The sequence below is a fragment of the Ranitomeya variabilis genome, chromosome 8 (genome assembly GCF_051348905.1).
Source record: "Ranitomeya variabilis isolate aRanVar5 chromosome 8, aRanVar5.hap1, whole genome shotgun sequence".
NCBI classification, from domain to species: Eukaryota; Metazoa; Chordata; class Amphibia; order Anura; family Dendrobatidae; genus Ranitomeya; species Ranitomeya variabilis.
The window spans coordinates 112334163-112353142 of record NC_135239.1 but is presented as its reverse complement, the minus strand read 5'-3'; the positions used below and the strand labels follow the sequence as shown (position 1 = coordinate 112353142).

The following is an 18980-nucleotide window of genomic DNA, read 5'->3' as shown; positions in this document are numbered from 1 at the left end:
TTACTTTAATTTAATCACAAGCAGCGTTAATTAGATAGCAATGAGTGTGCCGAGCATTAGCTGGCTGGAAACAGCTAGTATCATAATAAAGCCAAATGGTTGTAGCTACTCTCTGATGTCAGCCGTTCTGATGATGGTGCTCTGTAACCAAATGAGACCAAATATCGCCAGATAAAAATAATTTATTTTACTATATCCAATGTGCATTATAAGAATAAAACCAGAGAAGACAAACGACGCTCAGGTTATAGTTGTTTTGCATCAGCAGATACTTTCTCAAGGCTCACAAACTCAAGTAGGTCTTGAGAAAGTGGCCAAAGAAGTAAACTAGCTGTAGGCATGTTCTTGTCCTCTCTGCCCTTATTCTTGTATTACATGTACAAAATAAAGGATTTTTACTATCTTGTGAGGAAACCATATTAAACAATGCACCAATTAAAGTATTTAAAATAGTATTTAGGAATATTGTGAACCTTTTAGGTGTTTCACAAGAACTCACACTAAGTGGAAAGATAAAATAAACAATTCTTTTTTTCCTGATAACATTTTTCATTTTCACAAGCAATAACAGGAGAAAATAAACCCTGTGAATTGCTATCCAATTTCTTTCCAGTACAGCAATACCCTACAATTAGTAGTACTCTACTCTTTGAATATATGGCATGTCTCAGAGGTAACAGAATGACAAAATTTGTAATTCAGTTTTATTCACCAAATTGTATCCCTTAAGGTACCAAGTACCAAGCTGCATGAGGGCATATTTTAGGAAAAACAATCTGCACTTTTTATTGGTACTATTTTGGAGTCTGTGACTTTTTTTAATCACTTTTTATTCAATCTTTCGTGAGACAATGTGAAAAATAAACAGATATTCTGTAATTTTTACTAGCGATTGAATCCGTTCTATGCCCGGGTGGCGAATATTTATATTGGTATATGGTCTCCATCCTGGTATGTGCTGCTTTCATCCTGCACCTCAATCTTGTCATGTACTGCTACCATCTTGCGCCCCCTTCCTGTCATGTGCAGCCCCATCCTGCGCCCCCTTACTGTCATGTGCAGCCCCATCCTGTGCCCTCATCCTGTCAAGTGCTCCCATCCTGTGCCCCAGTTCTGGTATGTGCTGCCCCATCCTGGTATGTGCTACTCCAATTCTGCGTCCCCACTCTGTCATGCTGCTTCCATCCTGCGCCCCTATTCTGTCATGTGCTGCTCCCATCCTGCGCCCCATTCTGTAATGTGCTGCTCTTATCCTGCGCCCCCATTCTTTCATGTGCTGCACCCATTCTGCGCCCCCATTCTGTCAACTCTATAGCATAAGGCAGCCCCCATAGGCAGACTCTGAAGTATAAGGCAGCACCCCATAGGCAGAACCTGTAGTATAAGACAGCACCCCATAGGCAGACTCTGTAATATAAGGCAGCACCCCATAGGCAGACTCTGTAGAATAAGGCAGCATCCCCCACAGGCAGATTCTGTAGTATAAGGCAGCACCCCCCATAGGCAGACTCTGTAGTATAAGGCAGCCCCCCATAGGCAAACTTTATAGTATAAGGCAGCACCCCATAGGCAGACCCTGCAGTATAAGACAGCACCCCATAGGCAGACCCTGTAGTATATGGCAGCACCCCATAGGCAAACTCTGTAGTATAAGGCAGCACCCCATAGGCAGACTCTGTAGTATAATGCAGCACCCCCATAGGCAGACTCTGTAGCATAAGGCAGCACCCCATAGGCAGACTCTGTAGTATAAGGCAGCACCCCCCACAGGCAGACTCTGTAGAATAAGGCAGCACCATCCCACAGGCAGATTCTGTAGTATAAGGCAGCACGCCACCACAGGCAGACACTGTAGTATAAGGCAGCACACCCCCACAGGCAGACCCTGTAGTATAAGTCATACCAAGAAAAAATGGAGTACAAAGCCAAAATAATACAAAGATATATATAAATTTATTACAAAATACATCAGACAACAAAATTTACATAAAAAGTCCGCAGAGAAACATATCATGGCCAGCGAGGAAAAGCAAGATGGACACAAACCATGTGGCCGCCTACCACTGCAAAATATATGGAGAATAAAGTGCCATGTGCTATATAAGTAAATAGGATAAGGAGACACTCCAGGACATAATGACTAATGTTTCATACATATAGGTCCATGGAACAGGCCACAATCATAAACCACAATCATAAACATCTCACCAGCCTAAGTACATGCCCAGTCCTAGGTCCCTTACCCATATTGCAGTGACAGGAGATCCACACGGTGCAGCCCCAATGCGCGTTTCGCGTCTGCTTCGTCAGGGGGCGGTGCTGTAGTGTGTTTGTGGCCCCAAATTACCCCTAATGAGCCACAATCAGCGGCGCATGTGTCTCGCTGGCCGCGCTGGGAGCTGCATCCCTTCCGGCGTCCACCATGACACCGCGGCCCACACGGACGTCGCGATGACGTCAGTGAACCGCAGATGTCATTTCCGGGCACCATCCGCAATGCCCCGGACTGCAGGCCACAGTAGACATGTGCACTGTGATTCAGTGCGAGAAGATGCTGATGTCATTCAAGAGAACCCTAAACTAATTAAGTGTAAGAGGTGTATTTGAGAATATATTAAAAGAAAACCCCTTATTCACACCTCATAGTGACTGCATGTGATTGAGACAAACTAAGGGGAATAAAGTGAAGACGGAAATACCGTCACAAGTAGATGAATATATGTGCATATGATAATTAATAACATGGGTAAGTATACAATATGACAAATATAAATAAAAATTGTGAATAGACATAACAATAAATCAACATAATTATTACCAAACAGGACAAACCCAATAAGTACAATATACATGTACCTCTTAAAGGTAAAGATAAAAGATGATAATAAAGAAAAAGACAACACATATGTAACAGTGAAAACAATATACATATATGATTCCAGATGCATCTGTTATCTCATCAAAGATTAAAAACCAGGGGTAATATATTGGGGGTCCTTCCCACGATATCAAGCCACTGTATCGTTTCCATATAGATATTGGCGTCATCACATGTGAAGTATGAATACACGAACATCACTAAAGTAATATAAAATAAAAAAAGAAGGAAACAAAGATTAAAAATACACAAAACAGAAAAGGTGTATAAAATTTAAAACTGGAGACATATCACTACAAAAAGGAACTGAAACTTAATTGCTCATTCAAGCCGGCCCTGACCAAATTTTTACAGGCCAGACATTCACCACATGGAAAAAATAAATTTTTTTGCCTTCCGGCTTTAAAAGGATCTGGGGCCCTGGCAACATAGTGGCTGTGTACCAGCATGTCTCGAATGTTGCTACTCCTTCGTGCCGTCAACAGAGGCCAATTGGGAAGGCACCTCTGCAGAACTGAATCAGTTTTGAGAATTGGCCAATGTTTCTTTAAGATATCTCTCATCACGTCCCATCTATGATTAAAGGTAGAGATAAATCTCACTTGCCTATCCCTTGTTTTTTTCTTCTCCTTATTCATTCCCAGAAGATCACTCCTACAGGTCTTTTTAGCCCTTACATACCCCCTCTTTAGTCAGAATGGTTATAGTAGACGTTCCATAAAGAGTTCCCCTAGGTCCACAGCTTGCCCTTCGAACAAGGCACCCGAGGTACATTGTTATGACCCCAATGGCAGAGGGTCTCAAAAGTACATACCAAGTCTGCAAACACAAAAAACCAGCTCATAGGGCAGTGGTAACTGGGCTGACCATATATCTAATCCTAGCACCACAAATAGCAGCAGCCGGGGAACGTGCCTACGTTGGTTCTAGACATCTCGCGCCAGCCGGAGAACTAACTAACCCTAGAAGGGAAAAGATAGACCTTTCTTGCCTCCAGAGAAAAGACCCCAAAAGTTGGATACAAGCCCCCAACAAATAATAACGGTGAGGTAAGGCGAAAAGACAAACGTAAGAATGAACTAGATATTTAGCAAAGAGAGGCCCACTGACTAATAGCAGAATATAGTAAGATGACTTATATGGTCAGCAAAAACCCTATCAAAATTTCCACGCTGGATATTCAAGAACCCCCGAACCGTCTAACGGCCCGGGGGGAGAACACCAGCCCCCTAGAGCTTCCAGCAAAATCAGGAATCACATTTAGTACAAGCTGGACAAAATATAAGAGCAATGCAAATAACCAAAAAACAAGGAAGCAGGACTTAGCTTAATTTTGCAAGATCCAAGACCAGCAGACAGGAGCAAACAGAAAGGAACTGATTACAACGATGCCAGGCACTGGACTGAGAATCCAGGAAGTTTATATAGCAACACCCCTGGACTAACGACCCAGGTGGGTGCCAAACTGAGAAAAGACAATCCCAGAGTCATATCCCTAGTGACCACAAGAGGGAGCCAAAAAAGTCTAATTCACAACAGTACCCCCCCTTTAAGAAGGGGTCACCGAACCCTCACCAAGACCACCAGGGCGATCAGGATGAGCAGCGTGAAAGGCACGAACTAAATCGGCCGCATGCACATCAGAGGCAACCACCCAGGAATTATCCTCCTGACCATAGCCCTTCCACTTGACCAGATACTGAAGCCTCCGCCTGGAGAGACGAGAATCCAAGATCTTCTCCACCACGTACTCCAACTCGCCCTCAACCAACACCGGAGCAGGAGGCTCAACAGAAGGAACCACAGGTACAACGTACCGCCGCAACAAAGACCTATGGAACACGTTGTGAATGTCAAACGACACCGGAAGATCCAAGCGAAAGGACACAGGATTAAGGATTTCCAATATCTTGTAAGGACCGATGAAGCGAGGCTTAAATTTAGGAGAGGAGACCTTCATAGGAACAAATCGAGAAGACAGCCATACCAAATCCCCAACACGAAGTCGGGGACCCACACCGCGGCGGCGGTTGGCAAAACGCTGAGCCTTCTCCTGTGACAACTTTAAGTTGTCCACCACATGATTCCAGATCTGCTGCAACCTATCCACCACGGAATCTACCCCAGGACAGTCAGAAGACTCCACATGTCCCGAGGAAAAACGAGGATGGAAACCAGAGTTGCAAAAAAATGGCGAAACCAAGGTGGCGGAACTAGCCCGATTATTAAGGGCAAACTCAGCCAACGGCAAGAAGGTCACCCAATCATCCTGATCTGCAGAAACAAAACACCTCAAATAAGCCTCCAGAGTCTGATTAGTTCGCTCCGTTTGTCCATTAGTTTGAGGATGAAAAGCAGACGAAAACGACAAATCAATGCCCATCTTAGCACAAAAGGATCGCCAGAACCTGGAAACAAACTGGGATCCTCTGTCAGACACGATATTCTCAGGAATGCCGTGCAAACGAACCACATTCTGAAAGAACAAGGGAACCAGATCGGAAGAGGAAGGCAGTTTAGGCAAAGATACCAAATGGACCATCTTGGAAAAGCGATCACATACCACCCAGATGACAGACATTCCTTGAGACACCGGAAGATCTGAAATGAAATCCATGGAAATGTGTGTCCAAGGCCTCTTCGGGACAGGCAAGGGCAAGAGCAAGCCGCTGGCACGAGAACAGCAAGGCTTAGCCCGAGCACAAGTCCCACAGGACTGCACAAATGACCGCACATCCCGTGACAAGGAAGGCCACCAAAAGGACCTAGCCACCAGATCTCTGGTGCCAAAAATTCCCGGATGCCCTGCCAACACCGAGGAATGAACCTCGGAAATGACTCTGCTGGTCCACTTATCAGGAACAAACAGTCTGTCAGGTGGACAAGAGTCAGGTCTACCAGCCTGAAATCTCTGCAACACACGTCGCAAATCCGGAGAAATGGCTGACAGGATAACTCCCTCTTTGAGAATACCAACTGGTTCTGCGACTCCAGGAGAGTCAGGCACAAAGCCCCTTGAAAGAGCATCAGCCTTCACATTCTTTGAACCTGGTAAATACGAGACCACAAAGTCAAAACGGGAGAAAAACAATGACCAGCGGGCCTGTCTAGGATTCAGGCGTTTAGCAGACTCGAGATACATCAGATTTTTGTGATCAGTCAAGACCACCACACGATGCTTAGCACCCTCGAGCCAATGACGCCACTCCTCAAATGCCCACTTCATGGCTAACAACTCCCGATTGCCAACATCATAATTCCGCTCAGCAGGCGAAAACTTCCTAGAGAAAAAAGCACATGGTCTCATTACAGAGCAACCAGGGCCTCTCTGCGACAAAACGGCCCCTGCCCCAATCTCAGAAGCATCCACTTCAACCTGAAAGGGAAGTGAGACATCAGGCTGGCACAAAACAGGCGCCGAAGTAAACCGGCGCTTCAACTCTTGAAAAGCTTCCACGGCTGCAGGAGCCCAGTTAGCAACATCAGAACCTTTCTTGGTCATATCCGTCAAAGGTTTAACAACGCTAGAAAAATTAGCGATAAAACGACGGTAGAAGTTAGCAAAACCCAAGAACTTCTGAAGACTCTTAACTGACGTGGGTTGAGTCCAATCACGAATAGCTCGGACCTTGACTGGGTCCATCTCCACCGCAGAAGGGGAAAAAATAAAACCCAAAAAGGGAACCTTCTGTACTCCAAAGAGACACTTTGAGCCCTTAACAAACAAAGCATTCTCACGCAAAACATGAAACACCATCCAGACCTGCTCTACATGCGAGTCCCAATCATCAGAAAAAACCAGAATATCATCCAGATAAACAATCATAAATTTATCCAGATACTTCCGGAAAATATCATGCATAAAGGACTGAAACACTGAAGGAGCATTAGAGAGCCCGAAAGGCATCACCAAGTACTCAAAATGACCTTCGGGCGTATTAAATGCAGTTTTCCATTCATCTCCTTGCTTAATGCGCACAAGGTTGTACGCACCACGAAGATCTATCTTGGTGAACCACTTGGCACCTTTAATCCGGGCAAACAAGTCCGACAACAGAGGCAAAGGATACTGAAATTTAACAGTGATTTTATTCAGAAGCCGATAGTCAATACAAGGTCTCAAAGATCCGTCCTTCTTGGCCACAAAAAAGAATCCCGCACCAAGAGGGGAAGAGGATGGACGGATATGCCCCTTCTCCAGAGATTCCTTGATATACGAACGCATTGCGGTATGCTCAGGTACAGACAGATTAAATAATCTTCCCTTAGGAAATTTACTACCTGGAATCAAATCTATAGCGCAGTCACAGTCCCTATGAGGAGGAAGAGCACTGGACCTGGACTCGCTGAATACATCCTGGTAATCAGACAAATACTCAGGAACTTCCGAAGGAGTAGAGGAAGCAATAGACACCGGCGAGGAATCACCATGAATTCCCTGACAGCCCCAACTTGACACAGACATTGCCTTCCAATCCAAGACTGGATTATGGGTCTGTAACCATGGCAGACCCAAAACGACCAAATCATGCATTTTATGCAGAACAAGAAAACGAATCACCTCCCGATGTTCAGGAGTCATGCACATGGTTACCTGTGTCCAAAACTGCGGTTTATTTTCCGCCAATGGCGTAGCATCAATACCTCTAAGAGGGATAGGATTTACCAACGGCTCAAGAACAAAACCACAGCGCTTGGCAAACGACAGATCCATAAGACTCAGGGCAGCACCTGAATCCACAAACGCCATAACAGGGTAGGAGGACAATGAGCAAATTAAAGTCACAGACAAAATAAATTTAGGTTGCAAATTACCAATGGCGACAGGACTAACAACCCTAGTTAGGCGTTTAGAGCATGCTGATATAACATGTAACCACAAAAGAAAAAAAGGTGTACCAGTCCTAATATAAACCACAATTAATTTTATTTAATTTAAACAATAAAACATGAGACAAATCAATCAGTGACAGTATAGGGTTAAAACCGGCGCACAGGCCGTGGCTGCAACAAGGGGAAAAGCACGGCACCCATCATACAACCATAGAAGTGATATAACATGTGTAGAATCACCACAGTAAAAACACAACCCATTCTGACGTCTATGATTTTTCCGTTCATTTCTAGTCTGAATTCTACCACATTGCATTAAATCAGGTGTTTGTTCAGACAACACCACCAGAGGATTCGCGGCCTTGCGCTCCCGCAAACGCCGGTCAATTTGAATAGCCAGCGCCATGGAATCATTCAGACCTGTAGGAATGGAGAAACCCACCATCACATTCTTAATGGCTTCAGAAAGGCCATTTCTGAAATTTGCGGCCAGAGCACACTCATTCCACTGAGTAAGCACGGACCATTTCCGAAATTTTTGGCAATACACTTCAGCTTCATCCTGACCCTGAGAAATAGCCAGCAAGGCTTTTTCTGCCTGAATTTCAAGATTGGGTTCCTCGTAAAGCAATCCGAGCGCCAGAAAAAACGCATCAATATTTGCCAATGCCGGATCTCCTGGCGCTAGCGAGAAGGCCCAATCCTGAGGGTCGCCCCGTAAGAAAGAGATAACAATTTTTACTTGCTGAGCTGAGTCTCCAGATGAACGGGGTCTCAGAGATAGAAACAATTTACAATTATTCCTGAAATTCCTAAACTTAAATCGGTCTCCAGAGAACAGTTCAGGAATAGGTATTTTAGGTTCAGACATTGGACTACTGGTAACAAAATCTTGTATGCCCTGCACACGAGCAGCAAGCTGATCCACACTTGTAATCAAAGTCTGGACATTCATGTCTGCAGCAAGCACAAGCCACTCAGAGGTAAAGGGGAGGAAAAAAGAGAGGAAAGAAAAAAAAAAAAACTCAGACTTTCCTTTCTTGTAATCCCACTTCTGCAATGCATTAAACATTCAACCTTGGCCTGGCATACTGTTATGACCCCAATGGCAGAGGGTCTCAAAAGTACATACCAAGTCTGCAAACACAAAAAACCAGCTCATAGGGCAGTGGTAACTGGGCTGACCATATATCTAATCCTAGCACCACAAATAGCAGCAGCCGGGGAACGTGCCTACGTTGGTTCTAGACGTCTCGCGCCAGCCGGAGAACTAACTAACCCTAGAAGGGAAAAGATAGACCTTTCTTGCCTCCAGAGAAAAGACCCCAAAAGTTGGATACAAGCCCCCAACAAATAATAACGGTGAGGTAAGGAGAAAAGACAAACGTAAGAATGAACTAGATATTTAGCAAAGAGAGGCCCACTGACTAATAGCAGAATATAGTAAGATGACTTATATGGTCAGCAAAAACCCTATCAAAATTTCCACGCTGGATATTCAAGAACCCCCGAACCGTCTAACGGCCCGGGGGGAGAACACCAGCCCCCTAGAGCTTCCAGCAAAATCAGGAATCACATTTAGTACAAGCTGGACAAAATATAAGAGCAATGCAAATAACCAAAAAACAAGGAAGCAGGACTTAGCTTAATTTTGCAAGATCCAAGACCAGCAGACAGGAGCAAACAGAAAGGAACTGATTACAACGATGCCAGGCACTGGACTGAGAATCCAGGAAGTTTATATAGCAACACCCCTGGACTAACGACCCAGGTGGGTGCCAAACTGAGAAAAGACAATCCCAGAGTCATATCCCTAGTGACCACAAGAGGGAGCCAAAAAAGTCTAATTCACAACAGTACATATCCTTCTCGCATGAAGGAACTGTCCAATAGGGATGGCTCTTATCGTGGATTGTGGATGTGAGGATGAGGCATGCAATAAGGCATTAACGGAAGTTTCTTTCTGGTACATATCCATATAGATGTATCCATTCTCCTGTACCTGAAGTGTAATATCCAGGAAGAAAACTTCTTTCTGATGGTACGTATATGTAAGTCTGATATTGGAGTCATTCTGATTAAGTCCAACCATAAACATCTGTAGTTCAGAGACAGAGCCCTGCCAGATGAATAGGACATCGTCGATGTACCTATACCATCCTAGGATTTGAGGGGCGGCCTGTGCACCATCAAAAGGTATACCCATCTCCCAAAATCTGCACAGGCCGCCCCCATTGCAGTGCCCTGTCTCTGAAGAAAGAAACGGTCCTTAAAAATAAAAAAGTTATGGGTAAGGACAAAATCCAATAACTCCAATACCAGTTCCCATGTATCAGCCTCCAAGTTACTGGACTCAAGAAAAAATCTTGTCGCTCTCAACCCATTCATATGGCGGATGCTGGTGTAAAGCGACTCAACGTCAGCCGTCACCAAGATCATATTATCCTCCACATCAAGGCCATCAACCCTCCTCAGGACATCAGTAGTGTCCCTGACATAGGAGGGCAACGTTTCCACCTGCGGCCGTGAGTAATGTTAAATAAATTTACATGTTGCATCACATAGCCCTCCCATGCCAGAGACAATAGTACGCCTCAGGGTAGAGGTTGGATCCTTGTGGATCTTTGGGAGAAGGTAGAAGGTGGGAATCACCAGATGCTGAACCAAAAGCCCGCCCAAGATTTTTTTGGTAATTATACCTCTTTCGAACGCCATTTCGAGGATGTTATTCAATTGACTCTGTAATTTAGGGAGGGGATTCTGCGGCAATTGAGTATGTCTCTTTATTTTGCCTAAAGGCTTCCTTTTCGTACCTCTCCTCTAGCCAGATGACCACATTTTCCCCCTCATCTGCGCACTTTATAACTACATCATCCCACATTTTTATCTCATCTAATGCCTGTCGTTGGGGAGCACTTAGATTGTCCTTTTTTTGTAGTTGTTAATCTTTTTGAAATCCTCCGTCACTAATTTTGTGAGGATTTCAACCTGGGCATAATGACAAGGGGGGAAAAGTGGTACACCTATCAGATATAGAAGGTGGAAAGGCACTTACCCCGGCAGAGTTAGATTCCTGTTCCAGTTCCTCCAAATTCAGTAGTGTTTCCAATTCAATGGGGTCAGTTATTTCAAGAGCAGAATGAGGCCGATAGTGAAGCCTCTTAAGAATGATCTTCCTTGAAAAGAGGTGAAGATCCTTTAATGCTGAAAAGCAAAAGGTGGCTACTTTGAAGAACCTAGAATATAAGACATAATTTCAGTTGTTTCACACTTTTTTGTTAAGTATATAATTCCACATGTGTTCATTCATAGTTTTGATACCTTCAGTGTGAATGTACAATTTTCAGTCATGAAAATACAGAAAAATCTTTAAATGAGAAGGTGTGTCCAAACTTTTGGTTTGTACTGTACTTTTATTCATCGCTAACCCAGCCCAGGCAATTCCGGCTATAATGGAGGTCCTGAAAGATTTTGGCAAGTGCTCAGACTTTGGTACAAAAATGCTTGTCAAGTGGAGGTTGTGAGGAATAGTATGGATGGTTTTCTCAGGAATGCGAGATTTACAGTCAGCATCCACAATTAGCATTTACGCTTTACTATGCAAAAAGTGGTCATGGGAGGGGTGAGATATGGGATTAGCGAAATGGTCAAGGGGCATTCCAGGCTTCGAGACAGGTGACTTCCTTGATGCCACTGCAGCACAAAGAAAGATCTTGGCATATAGCAGCTATACGGATATGGCTCTATTGATATTGCACAGGTCCTATATATCCAATCTAAAATGTCTCCAACTCTTTATTCATGCTCTAAATGCAAAATACGAAACACTGATATATACCATCATTTGTGGAGTTGTTAAAAAATACAGGAGTTATGGGGTATCGTACATGCAGAGCTACAGAAGATGTGTTGGATAACCTTTCTACTCACAGCACAGTGGGCTATCTTTAATATTCTGGATGAAACTCAATGTAAATTACCTAAACATATTAAAGCTACTCTCACGATTTGGGCCTCAGCCACTAGGAAAAGCATACTGCACCACTGGTTGAGCCCGGCTGTACCACCACAATCCCTTATACACACTAAGATTATGTTCCTTTTCAAAATGGATTGGCGGGAAGCGCTGATCAGTAAAGAAAGATTGTCAGGGAAATTTTTAAACACATGGTCTCTCTTTTTTCCATCTCTTCCTTCAGGGATCAAAGAAAAACTGCAAGCTCAATTTGAGAATATCCAATGGTGCCTAATGAAGGGAATATGTGGTCATACACCGATTCTATAGTACAACTCAAATATTAGTTGCACGCAGAGAAGGGTAGGGTGGGATTGGGGAGGGTTAGGCTACTTGGGCATTGGTATTGCTATATGATTTGCTTAAATGTACTTTATATGTACTGTTATATTAAATTTAAGAAACAGAATTAAAAAAAGTTAAAATAAAACCATTGGCCACAGATTGGTTTTGCTTGTGTACATAGCTATTAGTTGATCTTGTGTATCAACCCCTTTGGTGGCATTATAATCAAATATCTGCGGCTTTTTGTCATCTCGGCTACTTACTGCATTATGGCCATCAGAATAACCGGTTTGTTTTTGAGAATGTTGAGTAAAACGTTGAACTATGAGTATCTCTTTTTGCAATGATAACTTGCAGCAGTTCAGGCTTGATTTTCCAAACAGTGCCCAGCATTGTAGGTTTTTGCTTTAGCAACAGAGCTGAATTTGCAGAATGGGCAAAACAAAAATTGGAACAGGACCCTCAGTTTAAACAGAACAATATGTTCAGTGATGAGGCAAACTGTTTTGGGTGGGCCATTTATATGGATACACCTAAATAACATGGGAATGGTGACAGTTTGCTTGCATGGGGTGTCTTGCATTGAAATCTGCTGCAATGACCCGGGTACTGCGTTCACCAGACAACACAATTTCTATCCGCTCCTCACGTGTTAACCTCTGTGACATGTCAATGGCTGTAAACAAAGAGAAACTTGTAAATAACTCATGAAAGAATAAAGTTACATTAAAACCAAGCACACCATTGTTTTTCTTGTGAAATTCTCAATAAGTTTAATGTGCCACATGACCCTCTATCCATTGGAAAAAATAAAGTTGGATCGTTCCAAAATGTGCCCCTGCTGTGTACTGTGTAATGGCTGTGTCTGACCATACAGGAATATGGTCTGATCATACAACAGCTCCTGGGTAGAGGGGAAGCAAAAGACAGCAAAACATTTCGCTGCCTGTTTTTAAGCAATATTTTACCTCAAAGAAATAATTATTTGCAATCTCATGCTGTAATGTCTGTACACTTTTTTCCTTCCCCTCCGTGCCCAAAAGATGTGGTAGGATCAGACTAACATTTTAAACACATCCTATTGTGGAAATTATTGTTCAAGGATCTATTCATTACATTGTGTACTAAAATTAACTTTGAGGGAAAACCTCTAAAGTTCATTTAGTTGGAATCAGAAGTCTTATAAATACTTGTACATCGATTATCAGCTTGTCGACATTGGCTTTTGGTTTACAGGTTTTCATTTTTGTACTGGAGAGGGGTGGGGTGCACACATTTTTCCCCTAGCGCACTAAATTGCCCTGTCCAGACCCTGTGCTTTTTAATTAGAACTCTAAGTGAACCAATCAATATTGCTGCATAGTTATCAAATCTGACAATGTTTGCCACTTTGCAATATGTTCCACCCCTCCTCCAACCCCTATTACATAAATTATGGTTGTATCTTATTATACTATATGGTAAGTTCTCTATTATTGCAGGCTACCAAATGATTAATAGGGATATTGCAGGCAGCTTTATCTGCAATGCAAAATAGATTAGATTTACTGCAGTACCTGTAGGTTAAGCTTTTTGCCTGCCTCATAGTGTAAATACTTCAAATTACTAGAAACTCCTTTGACTCGCTATGTGTCTAATATAAAATAAACAACCCTTATATTTTACAAAACAATGTTTCTATCATGAACCGTTCCAGGGTTTAGTCTGTCTGCTCTCTTTCCGGGTGGATCATGTCAAGGGTTAACTTTGATCTGCCTCACTCTGGGTTCAGGTTTGCCATTTAACTCCCAGGCACCCTGCTGGTGGTGTCAGCTATAGTTCTGCCTTCGGCGTGTGAACCTGACTCTGGTAGCCCTTGATTTGTCCTGCTGTGATCCCCGACTTGTCCAGTGTCTGTTGTCTTCCTCTGTCTGCCCTTTTCCCAGCGTTTTCTCTGTTTCTCGGTTTGATTATCTTGTTTCTGACTCAGCCTGTATTCAGACTCGCTGCTGCTTTCTGTCTGTCTTCTGACCGTTGCTGACCTGTCTGGCTTGCTCCTGACCACGTATATTGCTTACTCCTTTTTGTACTTTGCCTCTGAACATTTATTGACTCTGCTTGTCTGACCACTCTCTCACCACTTGGTGGCACCTGTGCTGCTGCTCTATGGGGATACTCTGAGTATGCAGTTTCACTTCCCTCTAAAGCTCCCTCTGGTGGAGGTTGCATTACACTGCACTGCAGCAGACTGACTGTAAGCACTCTAACACTGTTGATGTTTCATTGCACTCTCTTGAACCTACAGTCAAGCTCCCAGATATCTTCTCCGGTGAGAAGGAGGAGAGATTCCATACTTTTAGGGAGAGTTGCAAGCTATTGATTTCTCTTAGACCCACATCTTGTAGTGATGAGAGTCAGCGGGTGGGGACAATCATTTCCTTACAGTGGGAGGGACATAAGTCATGGGCTTTCTCTCTACCTGCTTGTCCCTGAACGTGTGTCTGTGGACAGATTTTTTGAGGCTTTAGGACTGATTTATGATGAACCAGACAGGGTCAGAGTAGCAGAGGACATGATCATGGGTCTCTCCCAGAATGAACTCACTGCTGAACAGCATTGTTCTGAGTTTAGGTGGTGGTCTGTTGAGGTGTCTTGGGATGACTCTGCTCTGAGATGTCTGTTTGAGAGAGGGCTTTCTGATCACCTCAAGGACGCGCTGGCCCTTCATATGCCACCCAGTTCCCTGGAGGAGGCCATGACCCAAGCCATTCGTATGGACTGGAGGTTACGGGAGAGAGGAATTATCCTGTGTGAGATTCCTGTTCTGCCTGCCAAGTCTGAGGTGATGTCAATCAAGGAGACTATGGAAGTTGGTGCCACCAACTTCAAGGAGAAAGAGAGGAAGTGACGACTTGATGGGAAATTATGTTTATATTGTGGAGATCCGGTACATTGGAAGAAGGACTGCCCCTCTTGTCCATCAAGTAACAAGCTGCAGAGTCTGGGTGATGGTCTAGGAGGTCATCCTGACTCCCAGGTACCATTTTAATCATTTCAAAAAGTTCTGTTAGAGGTGGAACTGTGTTATGGAGGTGGTTTTGCATCCACTTCAGCGTTTGTGGACTGTGGATCTTCCATGACCTTCATTGACTAGTCTGGTGTCCAAGTTAAAGTTAGGGACAGTTAGGTTAGAGACTCCCATCCATATCGTTGCCATTGATAAGACACCGTTGGCTCAAAATGTCCTTAAGTTGGTCTCTGAGGAGTACCTCCTCAAGGTAGGTTCCTTGCACCAGGAACAAATTTCATGTTATGTTATGAATAATCTTCCTGCTGGACTGGTGTTGGGGTTCCCCTGGCTGCAGAGGCATAATCCTGTTATAGACTGGGGATCTTGCGATATTGTGAAATGGGGTCCTAATTGTTCCAATGGTTGTCTTTCTGCTGTTTTTGTGTCTGCCATAATCCGGAGGGTATTCCGGAGTACCTGAAGGACTTTGGGGACATGTTCTCCGAAAAAGAGGCTGAGGTCTTGCCACCCCATCGTCCTTATGATTGTACCATTAATCTTATTCTGGGTTCTAAATTGCCCAAAGCCCGTTTGTACAATCTTTCTGGCCTGGAACATATTACTATAAAAAACTATATCTCTGATAGTCTATGCAAAGGTCACATCCGTCCCTCTGTCTCACCTGTGGCCGCGGGATTATTTTTTGTCAAGAAAAAAAGATGGTAGTTTACGCCCGTGCCTCGATTTCCGGGAACTAAATAAAATTACAGTGAGAAATACCTACCCTCTTCCACTCATTGCTGATCTCTATAATCAATTGTCTGGGGCTAAGTGGTTTTCCAAACTTGACCTCAGGGGAGCATAAAACCTTATCCGTATTCAGGAACGGGATGAGTGGAAAACTGCATTTCTCACCTCCGAGGGTCTGTTTGAAAATTTGGTCATGCCCTTTGGTCTCACGAACGCGCCCGTGGTCTTTCAGAACTTCATGAATGATGTTTTCTGATTTTATCGGGCGCTTTTTGTATACCTGGAGGATATCTTTGTTTTCTCGCCTGACAAGGAATCCCACATTGGTCATTTACGTGCTGTTCTTCACAGGCTGCAGGGAAATTCTCTGTTCGCTAAACCCGAGAAATGTTTGTTTTGTGTCCAGTAGCTTTCCTTTCTGGGGATCATCCTTTCTGCCAATGGGTTTCAGATGGATCCCGGAAAGGTACAGGCCATTTTTGATTGGGTGCAACCCAGAGACCTCAAGAGGTTACAGCGTTTTCCGGGTTTCGCCAACTATTATCGAAAATTCATCAAGGGGTTTTCTCAGGTGATCAAGCCACTCACCGACCTCACTCGCAAGGAGGCTGATCTCAAAGTTTGGTCACCCTTGGCAGTTGAAGCATTTTTTACTTTAAAGAAGTGTTTTATGTCTGCTCCTGTATTGGTTCAGCCCGATCCATCTGAACCGTTCATTGTAGAGGTGGACGCGTCAGAGGTGGGAGTAGGGGTGGTGTTGTCTCAGGGATCCGTTACTTTGACCAATTTAAGACCATGTGCCTTTTTCTCCCGGAAGTTTTCTTCTGCAGAGAAGAACTATGACGTTGGTAACCGGGAGTTATTGGTCATAAAATTTGCTTTTGAAGACTGGAGGCATTTTTTGGAGGGGGCGGTTTATCGGATTACGGACCACAAGAACTTGTTTTACATTGAATCGGCCAAACGGTTGACTCCTAGACAAGGCTAGGTGGTCGCTTTTTTTTCTCGCTTTCACTTTTCAATCACTTTTCGGCCTGGTTCCAAGAATGTCAAGACTGATGCCTTATCTCGCAGCTTTGATTCGATATCACCCCCGAACCTCCTTCCTCCATTCTTCAGCACGGGGTGGTTGTTGCAGGGGTATCCTCTGAATTGGAACAGGAAATTCAGAAGGCTCAGTCTCCTGCTCCTCCCTCTTTGCCTGATAATAAGCTCTTTGTCCCGGTTCAGGGTTCTCCAGGAGTTCTACGATTCTGCTCCGGGGATCTCTGCCACCCGGAAAGCCATTGCTAGGCTGTTTTGATGGCCCTCTATGACCTCTGATATCACTGTTTGTGTATGCTTGTGATACCTGTGCCCGTGCTAAGAGCTCCCATAACCGTCCGGCGAATTGGTGCCATTGCCAATTCCGGATAGACCTTGGACTCATTTGTTCATGGATTTTATCACTGATCTCCCTCCTTCTATTGGCAAAATTGTAATCTGGGTAGTGGTTGACAGATTCAGTAAACAGGCGCATTTTGTACCTCTGGCAGGATTGCCTAATGCTGAAACACTATCTAAGCTGTTTGTAGAGCACGTTGTAGGGCTGCATGGAGTGCCTTTGAATGTGGTTTCTGATAGAGGGGTACAAAATGTGTCCAAATTTTGGAGGGCATTTTGTAAAAGATTGGGGATTTGCTGGACCTTCTCCTCTGCTTACCATCCTGAGACCAACGGTCAGACGGAGAGGACCAGTCACTTGAACAGATTTTGAGGTGTTTTGCAACGTCTCAGCAGGATTATTGGTGTTCTTCGTTGCCCGTGGCTGAGTTTGCATTTAACAATCCGATTAACCAGTCCACGGGCACACCTCCATTTTTCTGTAACTATGGTTTTCACTCCCATTTTGGCAAATTTTCTAGGCATGATTCAGGATGTACAGGGGCTGATGCGGCAGTGCAACGATTGGGGAGGTGTGGAGGGAGGTCCAGAAGAACATTGGGGAAGCTCAGGGTAAACAAACTTTTTGCGGATAAGCGACGGTCTGTAGGACCTATATTCCTGGCAAGAGGTTGTCTGCCAGGAACATTCGTCTTAAGGTTCCTTCTGCTAAGCTGGGGCCCAGGTTTATTAGTCCTTACGAGATTATTGAGGTGGTCAATCTAGTTGCCTTTCACTTACGGTTTCCTCCATCACTTCGGATCCCCAATGTGTTCCATAAGTCCCTTCTTAAGTCATTTGTACCATCCTCTGCGGGGCCTCCATCTCCTGTCTGTGTGGATGGTCACACCAAGTATGAAGTGGAATAGATTGTGGATTCTCGCATGGTCCGTAGTTCACTTCAGTATTTGGTCCATTGGAGGGGTTACAGTCCTGAGGATCGATCTTGGGTCCTGGTGTGATCTGTCCATGCTGATCGATTGATCCGGTCATTTCACGCTCGTCATCCTGGGAAACCTGGATGTCCGGTGGCCCCCCTTGAGAGGAGGGTACTGTCATTTGTTCCAGGGTTTAGTCCTGCTTTTTTTCTGGATGGATCATGTCAAGGGTTAACTTTGCTCTGCCTCACTCTGGGTTCAGTTTTGCCATTTAGCTCCCAGGCATCCTGCTGGTGGTGTCATCTATAGTTCTGCCTTCGGCATGTGAACCTGACTCTGGTAACCCTTGATTTGTCCTGCTGTGATCCCTGACTTGCCCCATGTCTGTTGTCTTCCTCCATCTGCCCTTTACCCAGCGTTTTCTCGGTTTGATTATCTGGGCTCTGACTGGGCCTGTATTCGGACCTGCTTTCGGTCTTTGTCTTATCCGCTTCTGACCGTTGCTGACCCGCCTGGCTTGCTCCCGACCACGTATATTGCTTACTCTTTTTTGTTCTTTGCCTCTGAACGTTTATTGACTCAGCTTGTCAGACCACTCTCTCTCCACTTGGTGGCACCTGTGCTGCTGCTCTGTGGAGCTACTCTGAGTACACAGTCTCACTTCCCTCTCAAGCTCCCTCTGGTGGAGGTTGCGTTACACTGCACTGCAGCAGCATGAATGTTTCCTTGTGCTTTTCTATTGCAAATAAAACAGTGCAAACATTCTTAATTTTTAAAACCAAAAATGCAACAACTTGAAGATATTAATTTTATTAAATAAAACTTTGAAATAAAAACTGACAGATCTGCATACATGAGTAGAATAGTTTCTGCATTGTATTTATGTAGACACTTAAATCTGAAGGTTTACTAAACTTAACATTGTAATAT

General features: G+C 44.2%; 1 long non-coding RNA gene across 1 annotated transcript; it reads right to left on the bottom strand.

The window, feature by feature from the left end:
• Window positions 1–1934: 1934 nt before the first annotated feature.
• On the bottom strand, window positions 1935–17087 carry LOC143787877 (uncharacterized). The gene is made up of 2 exons (XR_013218492.1): window positions 10767–17087; window positions 1935–3078 (listed from the first exon to the last, which is right to left on the bottom strand). It is a non-coding gene; the product is annotated as an uncharacterized LOC143787877 (long non-coding RNA).
• Window positions 17088–18980: the final 1893 nt, after the last annotated feature.